The sequence below is a fragment of the Mus pahari genome, chromosome 21 (genome assembly GCF_900095145.1).
Source record: "Mus pahari chromosome 21, PAHARI_EIJ_v1.1, whole genome shotgun sequence".
Lineage (NCBI taxonomy): Eukaryota > Metazoa > Chordata > Mammalia > Rodentia > Muridae > Mus > Mus pahari.
Window position 1 is genome coordinate 29,285,676 of NC_034610.1, and position 12,201 is coordinate 29,297,876.

A 12,201-nucleotide genomic window follows, 5' to 3' on the forward strand; every position below is an offset into this window, starting at 1 on the left:
TCTCTCTCTCTCTCTCTCTCTCTCTCTCTCTCTCTCTCTCTCTCTCTGTCTAGATCAGAGGACAACTTGCAGATATTGTTTTTCTTCTTCTACCACGTGGGCCCCAGGGATTGAACTCACGTCTTCAGTTTTGGTTGCAAGCGCCTTTACCCACTAAGCCATCTCACTACTCCCTTCTCCCAGTTAGAGTTTAATCATGCTAGAAAGGTAAGCGTTACCCCATAGCACTTGGACACAAGTGACTCCTGCGCTGCAGTCTCTGGGGGACAACATGCCCCATACACATCCTCTGGTGGTCCTGATGATGGTGAGATGGAGTAGGCTGAAGGCAGCCAACTTCTCTAACTAAACTGACTTCAGTTTGATTATCTTTTTAGTGTCTCTAAATGCTTCCTCTCAAGTAGTTGAGAAATATTTGAGAGAAATACTCAAGGATTCCGAAATTCCTTTTCCTTCCTATGTTTCTGAGAGCTAAATTCAGGTTGTATTTGATTGATCATTGTTCATTTATAACATACCCAGGAGTGTTGTTTACTAATTTTACTAAAATGATGTTCCCTAATACTCCATATCTGATAAAATGGTGATCTCTAGTATGTGCCAAACACTATTCTAAGGACTGTTTATCTCACTGAGACAACAGTTCTTAGTCCCCCATCTCTGTAACTCACTATAAAATATATATTAATAATCAGTAAATACATGAAACACCTGTTGTGTGCTTAATATGTATGATATGTTATATAACTGTATTATATATTTAAATATGTTTATATATTATACATTATATAATATATATTTTATTTTATTTTATTTTTTAAATATTTTATTCATTTATTATATGGAAATACACTGTAGCTGTCTTCAGATCTCATTACGGGTGGTTGTGAGCCACCATGCGGTTGCTGGGATTTGAACTCAGGACCTCTGGAAGAGCAGTCAGTGCTCTTAACTGCTGAGCCGTCTCACCAGCCCATAATATATATTTTAATATGGTATATAATATATTTTATTATATATAATCATATCAACATATATTATATATTTATTATATGTTATATTGCATTTTATATAATGAATCAAATATATTTTAATATATATTTATGTATATTATTTATGCATATTTATATATACATATTTAAATACAAAAATGTATATAAGACACTGTTTCAAATACACTAAAGTTACAATCTCATTTTCATTCAAATGCAGCCAAAGGGAGCATATTTTTGCTTTGTAGATGTATGAACAGGCTGAAAGGACTTATGCATCTCATTAGGATGACAGCCGGCAGGCCAGCTGTGTGGGTTGCCATGGCATTGCTGGGACAGTGTCTGACCTGTTAGCTTGAGGGAAGAAAGCTTTGCCCTGGCTCATGGCTTCAGAAGATACACACCTGCATACTGGGGAGGGCACAGAGGGGTTCGTGGTGGCCAGCATGCCTGGTGGGTGGCCTCACACCTGGACTGTTCAGGAAGATGTTATGCTAAAAGGCCTATTCCCAGGCCAGTCACTAAACGCACTGTTCAGTGTTTTCACGGCTGCAGCCCACGTGGGACATTTCACATTCAAACTCTGACAGTAGGCAAGCCTGCATCTAAATCCAGGTATTTTTGTATGGGGTAATGAACAGGAGACCTCATCCATACTAAGAAAGATCCCTACATCATGGACATAGCTTCAATCCTTTTATTTTATTAACTAATTGTTTCATTAGTTTAACCTTTTATGTTGAGACAGGTTCTTGCTACACTGCTCAAACTGGCCCTGAACTCACTCTGTATCTCGGGCTAGCCTTCAGTTTGTGGTCCTCCTCCCTCAGGTTCTCAGGCAGTCGGGATTGCAGGCTAGTGCCAGGAGACCTGGCTTAAATTCTCATTTTAAATGCTAAAGAGTATGTGTGCATAGAAAAGAAAGCAAATGTTCCCTCAGAGGGGGTCAGCACAGGGCACATTAGATAGAAGCACATGGAAGCCAGTCCCATCCATGCCGAGGAAACATCGACGGTGTGTGTGTGTGTGTGTGTGTGTGTGTGTGTGTGTGTGTGTGTGTGTGTGTATTTGTTTGTAATTACCCCAGTGTTGGGATTTTCCTCTTGAGAATCTCCTTACAGTGATGTCCCTTTCCGGATCTGAAGTCCTTTCTGGTAAGTTCTTCTAGGAAAGTCTTCTCTCATTGGCTTGTACAATGCTTCAAGGGTCCAGCACTCTCCTACTGAGTTTCTTCAGGCTCACACATATATTGCCATTTCATGTTTATCTCTAAACCTCTGTCAGCAACCTCCTGAAAGCAAGCCCCCTTTCCCAGCTGAGGTAACATCTGGGGACGAGATTTTTATAGGGGCAATTAACAGGCCAAATGTCTTTCCCTCCAAGGGAATTCTATGAAGACATCATTGGCCAAAGTTCAGCCTATGTTTTGAAGCCAAATCTAGAAATGAGTGTTTAAAGACAAAAGCCAATAGTTTAATAAATGGCACAATTATAACCAGATGAATAAGCCTGTATATTGGCTTACCCTTTGCAAACATTTTAAAAGTTCATTTGGAATAATAACCACTCTTTATTGTTGTTTGTTTAATGTACTAGGAACTGTGCTAAATGATATGTATAACATTTTATTCAATTTTTACAGTCATCTTATAAGATAAGTATTATTAACTATGTGGTGGCTAATCTTGGTTGTCAATTTGACAGCATCTAGAATTAACTAAAATCCAGCTGCAGAACACTTCTCTGAAGAATTTTTCTTAATCAGATTTTTGAGTAGGAAGACCTACCCTGATGTGGGAGGGCTCAGTCCACTGTGGGTGGCACCATTCCCTGGACAGGTGGTCCTTTGCTCTATAGGAACACTAGTGAAGCACAGATCTGTGAGTGAGTCAGCAAGCTTTGTTGCTCTGTGGTTTCTGCTCCAGGTTGATGCTTGAGTTTCTTCCACAACTTCTTCCTGACTGTGATCTGGAAGTGTGAAATGAAATGAACTCCCTTCCTCCCCTAAGTCGCTCTTGGTAGTAGTATATTATCACAGCAATGGAAAGGAAACTAGCACACTGTTTTCAAGAGTGTCTATAGACCTCAACAAAAACAAGTCTGTTTGACTTCCTTACTGGGATTCAAAGCTGAGCACTACGGAATTTGCAGCCTCCCTTCCCCTGGCCCCCAGTTTTACCCCTGAATTTCTTTTTATTTATTTTTTCTTTTCTCACATAACCTCTATCCTGATTCTGGTTTGCCTCTACTCCTAGCTCCTCCCCAACTCCCCTCCCCATTCTGATCCACCCCCTTTCTGTCTCTAATTAGAAAACCAATAGGCTTCTAAGGGTTAATAAAACAAAATAAGATAAGTCTATAGGAGACATAACTTTTCATACCACCACAGTGCCTATGACTATCATGTGAACTGCTGCTTGTTATGGTTTGGGTAGGTATGAAGACCAAGTGATGAACAGTGCTGGCCAGCGTCCCTGAAGGTGTCTGGTCTCTACCATCTGCTTTCTGTCTTGTTGGAATCTGGTTCTTTTTTTTTTTTTTTCCAAGACAGGGTCTCTCTGTGTAGCCCTGGCTGTTCTAGAACTCACTCTGTAGACCAGGCTGGCCTCGAACTCAGAAATGCATCTGCCTCTGTCTTCCAAGTGCTGGGATTAAAGGTGTGCCTCACCCCTGCCTGTTCTTAATCATTGGATATGAGATAGAAGGGGCCAAAGTGGCTGGGGTGACTCAAGGTTCCTGAGCTCTTGGAGAGGAAGCAGCTATTTCAACATTTGAGAGGACGATGAGGGCTCAGATGTGTACAGATTCAGGACACGCCCACACAGGTCAGTGTCTTTCACCCTGTCCTTTGCTCTCCGCATATGTTTCTTAGGCAAGTGTGGTAGTTTCTGTCTCATTGCTGTGACAGAGCACCTAACAAGAGCAATGTAAGGAAGAAAGGAGTTGGTTTGTTTTATGGTTTGAGGGTCCAGTCTCCCATAGACAGGGATGGCATGGTGACAGAGGCTGTTGATGTCACATGCAAAGTCGGGAAGAAGAGCTGATAACGGTGCACATTGCGCAGTCATTCTTTCTTAATTCAGTCTGGGGCATCGACTCACAGAATGGCCCTGCCCATTGTCAGGGTAGGTCTTTCCTCATTAGTTTAATGCTTCTAGAAATGTTTGTCTCTATGGAGACGTTTGTCTCCTAAGTGACTCTAGATCTTGTCAAGTTGATAACACATTCACCTTCAGTTCTGGGAAACAATCATGGCAGCAGTTATGTCAAGAACTGGTTATTTCATCTCATTTCATCTTCGTACTTACATTTAGAGCCACAGCCTTTTAACTGGGGAGGGCAGAGGTGAAGAGACTTGCCTGCAGGTCCTAGCTAGGAGGTAGAAGGGCAAGCTTTCAACTGCAGTCTTGCCTGGTCCCAAGCCAGGCTTGAACTCTGTGCTGGGACTTCAGCTGCCAAGCGCCCCATCTTTTCATCCCTTGTCTGCAGAGCTACATTGGCCAAGATGAGAAGCTTCGAAGAGCACAGGGAAGGAAGCACAGTAGCCATGGAGACAGAGTTCAACGAAGCACTTTGAGATGCTGAACCCCTCTCTAGGAAGGGGTGGACACCAGACATGGAGAGAGTCACAGGCCTAGCACTTCACAGCTCCCGTTTAAAGCCAGATGCAGAGGATAGTTGCAAAGGTCTCTAGCATGTATCTAGAAAATGAGGAATTTTGTTTATAAGAAAAGAAAATGTGGATAGTTCCCAAGCTTCTCTGAAAAAAACCTCCCATGAAATTTTTGTGTAGCTAATAAATTAAGCCATTATTTATCCTGTGTAATGGAATGCATTCCTGGATTTGACTCAATAGACTCCTTTGGAGGAATGACCAGGTCCTAGGCTTAGGGCAACAACAGTGAACTGAGTCTCTGACGCCACAGGGGCCCCAGGGTTCTGATCTGTTAGAGAGCTCTGGCTGCTCCATCCCTCGCCAGCCGGCATGTCTTCCCAGGTGCCTCAGCCTTCCTTTTGGCGATTTATTCAGTTCTGTGTGGGAACAGAAGTAGAGGGTTTTATCCAAGATCAAGATTCAAGGTGTCTGAGGTTGGGTTGAAAAGAGGTGGTTTAGAAATTCATTAATAATTAATGGCCTATGGATCTCAGTGTGTCTTGAGCATTTATTTTTAAACCTGACCATTACTTTTATTCCAAAATCTTTCTGCGGACAGCAGGATTTTTCAGTGTGTTTAGTAAGAACTCAACTTGTATTGATCAAATTTAATTTTCTTAAAAGAATTAATACCTTTTCTTTCACATTCTAAAGTTTCGATCTGTCTGCCTGCTTCTCTCTCTCTTATCTATCTATCTATCTATCTATCTATCTATCTATCTATCTATCTATCTATCATATCTATCCATCCATCCATCATCTATCTATCTATCTATCTATCTATCTATCTATCTATCTATCTATCTATCTATCTATCTATCTATCTATCATATCTGTCTGTCTGTCTATCTATCTATCCATCTATTAATCTACCATCTATTTGTGTGTGTGTGTGTGTGCCTGTGTGGACGTATGTACAGATATGACTGTGAACAAGCAGAGGCTAGCAGAAGATGTTTGGTTCAGGAAGCTGGAGCTAAGGTGTTTCCAGGATACCTCACTTGTGCTGGGATCTGAATTCAAGAATTTACGATTGTGTGAGGAGGCTCTTAAGAGCTGCGTCATCTTTCCATTTCTTGGTTTCAACTTTTAAAAACCGTTTCAAAGGATAATTTCTGTCTACAGTCCTAAGCACACTAGGTGATGGCCTTCTGCCTGACCGAGGTCCAGGGTGGCAGAGTTATGCATGCCAAGGGAGAGGGAGCACCCCCTTCCTTTTGACATTCACTGCCTGTAATAGCCAGAGCATCTGTGTAGTTCCTTTGGATCATTAAGCAGCCCTTGACATGGAGATGACGTCTGTCCTCTTGCTCTGTTCTGCTCACATCCGGCTGGAGTTCCCACTGCGTTCCTGGAACTGGGCTGAGCTGGTTGTGGCCACAGAAGCACGACTCATGCCCAGAGAGATGACAATGTTACTGGAGGGGAAAAAAGAGCCTTATTTACCGATCGAGCAACCGGAGACCAACACAGGATTCAAGTTCTTACTTCAGTGCTTAAGACTGAGGTGAAAACAAGCACTATTTATCGTAGATAACTCAGAAGCAGGGCTCTGGGCAACAAACAGCAAATGGAGTGAATTCGAAACTAAACTACTACCGTCCCATTTTAGTTCTCTTTGATTCAGGCTTCTTCTTTTCTCGTTCTCTCCCCCCCCACCCCCGCAGTGCGTACTTTTTTCTAGGACCCCATTCTTAAGGGATTCCATCCCATGAGGGTTATAGGATGCATGTCAGCAGCTGCCCCCACCCTCTGCATTATACCCTCTGTTGCTGTACCAGTTGCATGGCACGCTTGCTGAGTGACTCAAATTATCATGATCAGAAGCAAAACAACCAACAGGCAATAGCAACCCGAGAGGGTGGTGTGTCTTGGAAATCAGAAAGTGTAGATCCTGGGGAGAAAAACCCCTCTGGATTGCGGGACATACTGAAAATGCGTGTTTCCACCAGAAGGAAGTGGACACAGGAGAGAGGAGGTGAACCTGCTGTAAGAGCGAACGAGCCATGTATCCCCATGTCGTGCTTTAGTGTGCCATGTTCCCACTGGCTCATGTGTTTGGATTCCTGGTCTCCAGCTCTTAGGGTGTGGCCTTGTTGGAGGAAGTGGTCATTGGAGGGGGTGGCTAATGGTTTTAGAGAATGCCCTTGCTTCTTGTCTGAGCTCTGCTTCCTGCTTCCTGGTATGCAAGGAGTTGGAATACCAGAACACTCGGCCACCGTGCCACCAAGCTGCCTGTGGCTATGCCTTCCTCACTGTGAAGGACCATATTCCTTGTGAGTGTGAGCCAAAGCTTTCTTCCCTTAAGTTACATTAGCCAGTTATTATTATTTATTTTTTTAATCATGGCAACAAGGAAAACAAACAAAACACAACCAAATGCGTTACATTTTCAAGTAAATTACAGATCTGAAGTAACTGTAACACTGGCATAACTTCTAAATTATTATCTGCGATCACATTCCCAGTAGCTTATAGAAAAATGATCACGGGAGACATAACTACTAAAATCACACTGGCTATGATACGGATGAAGCCTCAGATAGCATGGAAAGGCGAGTTTGCATCTGGGAGGGACACTTCTCAGCACAGATTTAATCTCTGATAGAGTGACCTGCCAAAATCATGAGCTGCAGTTCAGCCCATCTGATAAAGGTCACTGACTGGACAGCAGACAAGTCGATACACGCAGCACCTGCCTGACCAAGGGAAAAAAAAATTCTCTTTTTGTCAACCCAAAGGACACTCTCCTCTCAAGAGTTTAAACACCAATAAACTAAACTTCCCATTACCACGGTCAGCGTTTTAGCTCTTCTCTGTCACACTACACAGTGATCTGTGTGGCTATGAATGTTAGGAAAGAGGCCATGTGGCTCTCATTGTCTGCTTTTGATCCTTAAAAAAAAAAAAAAAATAAAAAATAAATAAAAGAAAGAAAATCCCCACGCTCTCCCACTTCTAAACTGGGAAGGCGACAGGGGAGAAGGGCCCCAAAGAGTCTTTGAAATGGTCTTTGAAGAAGATGGAGAATCCATTATCCTTTCATCAGTATGACAAGTTTGGGTTTTTCACAGTAATAAGTATTTTCCAAATTTATGGCCTCTGACTATTAAGTGGGTAGGAAATGTGCCAAATCACACTCTCAGAGACGTGTAGTCCTCAAAACATGGTTATTATTATTATTATTATTATTATTATTATTTTTATTACTACTATTATTATTAAGTTTTTGACTGAAATACCAGGTGTGACATCCAAATCTGGTTTGTGACCACCTCGGATTCCATTTTTGTAACTGTGGGGCGTTGGCATAGCATGGGTAAGATTTGCATTTTGCTCACAGCTGTCTCAAGCGCATCCACTTCTGTATTAAGGGCTACTCTAATTTTCCTGGTCTGGAGCCTCCTCCTTTGAACCAGAAGGGTGGTAAGGGTCAGACAAAAGGGCAGGGTCACAGGGAACTGAGCCTCATCCAGTTGTTGATTTTTTTTTTTTTAAAGTGGTTTGTTTTTTTTCAGAAAAGTCTGTCATGAGCCATAAATCATGCTTGATTTCATCGTGAAACTGGCCTCACATCTTCCATATTAAAAAGATCCTCCAGACGTCTGGCCTCTGCAGTCAGAAGCACCGAACCCTAGAACTGTGAGTGGTGAGACCTGAGCCCGAGAAAAGACTCTGGGGATGGACAACAGTCCGGTCCTTGACTGCTCTCCCCCTGGGCTCCCTCTCTTCCTGATACTTACTAAGATTAGTGGGCATAATTGTTCATAGTTTATAACCAATGTAGAATCAATTTAAATTGGGTAGATTTTGAACTAGGACCCTCCCCCCCCAAACNCCCCCCCCCCCCGCAGTCTTTTTTTGCTGATGGGTTAAGAATCTGAAAGGCAAGGAAGGCTGGGGGCTGGGAACCCACTCTGTCCAGGAGTTTCGGCTAACTACCCTTACAGGTACCTTCTCTTTCCCATTCCAAGACTTGAAAAGGTTTCAAATACTTTTAAAAAAAAGCGGCTTCTAAATAATCTCAAGGCCACTAACACATAAAGTTTTGTCACACGTTCCTAAAGTGAACGGCACATTAAGAGTTGATTTCATTTTTTTTTTATCCATATTCTCTTTTTAGGAATATAAGACATTATTTCAAATTATTACCCCAGAGACAGACACAGGAATTTTGTGCTATTCTATTTCTCAAATCATTTTAAGTATTATATTTCATTTCATCTTGCCTCAATCTTTTGGACGGTTATTTCCTTCATATTTCCTTATATCATTTAAAAATTACATTTTACTTGGCCAGGGTATAAAGAACTGCATTGAAAGACTAAGGAATTATTGGGAAGAAAAACTCCATTAGCACAATGAGACTAGCCAGAAGAAATTGGCTAATTTCAGCCATCTTTTTCTGGGCTCTTAAAAGAAAATGGCTGGAACGTATCTGCTATAAGCAAGTGGCAATTCTGAAATTGATTTAAGGTTGGAGCGCAGAAGAAAAGCCTCACTGAAAAAAAAAAGTTCAAATCTTGAATTTGGATAGATCTTTTAAAATCCTAGCAAGTTGCCTGTCGAGAGGATAACAGACACTGGCTTCCTTTCCCACCATTAGAAGTGAGGACACCGTTCCCCTAACTGTCTGGGCTCAGTGGGAGGAGATGTGCTGAGTCCTGCAGTGACTTGATGTCCCAGGGTGGGGTGACACCCTGGGGGCTCCCCCTTTCTCAGAGGAGAAGGGGAGGAGGCTGTGGGAAGGGGCTTTAAACTTTAGAGTTTAATGGTTAAGAATCCCAACTATTTCTGTGGAGGAAACCTACATGTCCCCGTTTTCTGGTGGAGGAGACTCCACCAAAGTCAGCTTCACAACCTTTACAGCTTTGGGGCCACTTGTCACCTCTAGTGGCCTCCTCTGACCTTTAGGGACCAGTGAGGTTGAAGCAGACCAGACCTGGCTACCGACTCCTACCTTCCCTGCCTAGGCTCCCCTTTCTCCAGGAGACACATGGCTGGTCTTGTTGTTTGCAAACTAAGTGCACAATAGAGCCTGAAGCCCTGTTACTGACCAACTGTACCTCAACCCAGAAGGGTTAAAAGTCACAACAGTCCTTACTGTCAGGGAGGTTGAGTGGGAGGAGCTAGAAGGAGAGGTGGGGGGAAAGGGAGGAGGTCAGGAAAGGAAGAGATGGGAAACGTGGAAGAGGAGTCAAAAATGCTATTGGGGATCATGGTATAATAACATCCACCTACTGGACAAACATATGCATACCACAATATATGCCCATATCGCATCCTATTAGATCAGGCTTGCCCACCGCTCTGGAGAAATGAGCTTACTTCTGAAGCCAGTCCTAAATGAACTTGTCATGGCTTATTGGAGCCAAGAGAGCTGGGATCTTCAGCTTCCCTCACGGTCTGTGAGCCAATGCATGAGTACAAAGAGTGAGACAGACTGGCCCTGGCCCTTTAGACTTGCTTCCCGTCCCAGAACTTGCTACCTATTGCTATCTAGTGAGGATCTTCTAATATATATACACACTGACACATCTTTGCTGATCACTTATGTGTAATACCTATTACTGCCACTAGGGGCAGTGTATGTTTCTTTAGAAAGCTTTTTATGTGTGTGTGGGGGGGTTGGGAAGTGGTATTTATTGATTTCATTGTATGTGTGTGAATGGTTTGCCTGTATGCATGCGTACATAACATGTGCAGTCCTGGAACGGGAGTTATGAGTTATAGCTAGTTGTGAGCCACCACGCGGGTGCTGGCATGCCAACCTGGGTTCTCTGTAATAACAACACGTGCTCCACACCCACGAGCTGTCTCTCCAATCCCTGGGATGCAATGCCTTACACACTATGACACACTGACATTTCATCAGGGTTGCTTCTAAGCTTCCTTTCTCACCAGCAATTCAGTTGTGTGAAGGACCGTAGGGGTCTTTTCCTTCTTGGTGACCCCAGCACCTCACACAGTGACAGTTGCCCTAATAAATAACTATTCACTAGAGACCTGTAGTTGGGGAAATTTCTCGTTCTCTAAGCCTTGTAGTGCTCACCTGTGCTGTGAGGGGGTTTTCTAGTTGACATCTAAGGCATCCTTTCACCCTGGTCATCTAAGACTGCATACACTGGGCTTCTTGCACAGTGCTGGTCGCAGACAATAACGGTACACTGAAGACACTGAAGATGTCATGAGTCACACTGTGGTAAGCTGGGATATTGCTCATAGGGGACCTGGAATGGGCTCTGGGCAAATGCAGAGGTCCCAATCCTACTGAGCAAGGAGATAAAGACAGCAGCCAGCTCTTTCCATAGAAAGAATAGTATTCCCATGGATCTACTCCCTTAGCCATGGCAAGATCATTTAGGAGTGACTTCAGAAGTAAGCCTGTTTCTCCAGAGCCCTGAGAAAGACCAATCTAAAAGGATCGATGTGTTTGTCTATAGGCATATCGTGTTATATGCATATGTTTATATAGTAGGTAAATGCCATTAAATAACGTTCTTGGGCAAAGGATACGGGGATAAAAGATAAATCAGTCTGAGGGATCCTAGAGTTTGATTGTGGAAGAAAGACGTGCTTATAATGAAAAGGTGGCAGAGACAGGACTACAGGGTGAGGCAGCTGACTTCTGTTCTGACCACAGCTATTTTAAATGGCCTCAACATACTGATCATTCAATATGTATGAGCGTACACGTGTGCATGTGTATCTCCAAACACTTGTGTCGTACATTGGAAATGTAACCAGTTTCCTTTACCTCCAGTGTAGAAGAATGCAGGGACAGATCAGAGGCACAGAACGGGTCTCAGGGGAATGGTACAGTAATGCTCTGGGAGGAGGTGGGGTAGTGAGAAGGGTTGGTGCTTTTTACAGAGGTGGAGAAGAAACTGGAAGTTGATACTCTCACTTTGCTTCTTGCTCTGTTTTCCTGGGGCGTAGCCCTCAGTGGGGCTGCTCTTAGTCTCCTAGCTGGGAAACTGAGGCACAGAGTAGTGAGATTACAGTCAGTGGGGATGCTAAGAAGCCACAGAAGGCCCGACCCTGCTGTGCATCATCTCAAGCCTTGGATCTAAGGTTTGCATGGCTCCCAAAGGCCAGCAGGGCCAGGTGGTCAGGCAATCTGGTTTTGAGTGTGAAGGAAGTGGGAGGGGGTGTCCAGAGTTTCAGTTTCACGCTGGGGCCTGAGGGGGGAATAAAGGTCTTTGTCGCTGATCTCCTTCTGGGTGACACAGGACTCCGTTGACATCCTCTTAGGGTGCAGGCTCATTTTCAAAGACAGTCCCTTAACAGCCTTCCCCATTCGCTATGGCAACTGAGCTTCTCAGCTTTCCCTACAATTCCTTAGGTTGATTTTAGTGACTTATTATTTCTAGGGAGGCTTGCCAGGTAAATCTCTCCTCCCTGCTGCCATGGACCCCCACCCTGATCATCTAAAACTTGTAGAAAGGAAAGCTTATGTAGCAAAGGAAACCACCACTAAGTCAAAGTCTATGCTGATGTGATTCAGGGAGGGAGGGGGGGTTCAGATTCCAACTCAAGCAAGCAGAAGAACGG

The 12,201-nt window shown here is 43.5% G+C and overlaps 1 pseudogene; it reads right to left on the reverse strand.

The window, feature by feature from the left end:
- LOC110337960 overlaps positions 1–11,947 on the reverse strand; it is a 22,587-nt pseudogene extending 10,640 nt beyond the window's left edge.
- Positions 11,948–12,201: the final 254 nt, after the last annotated feature.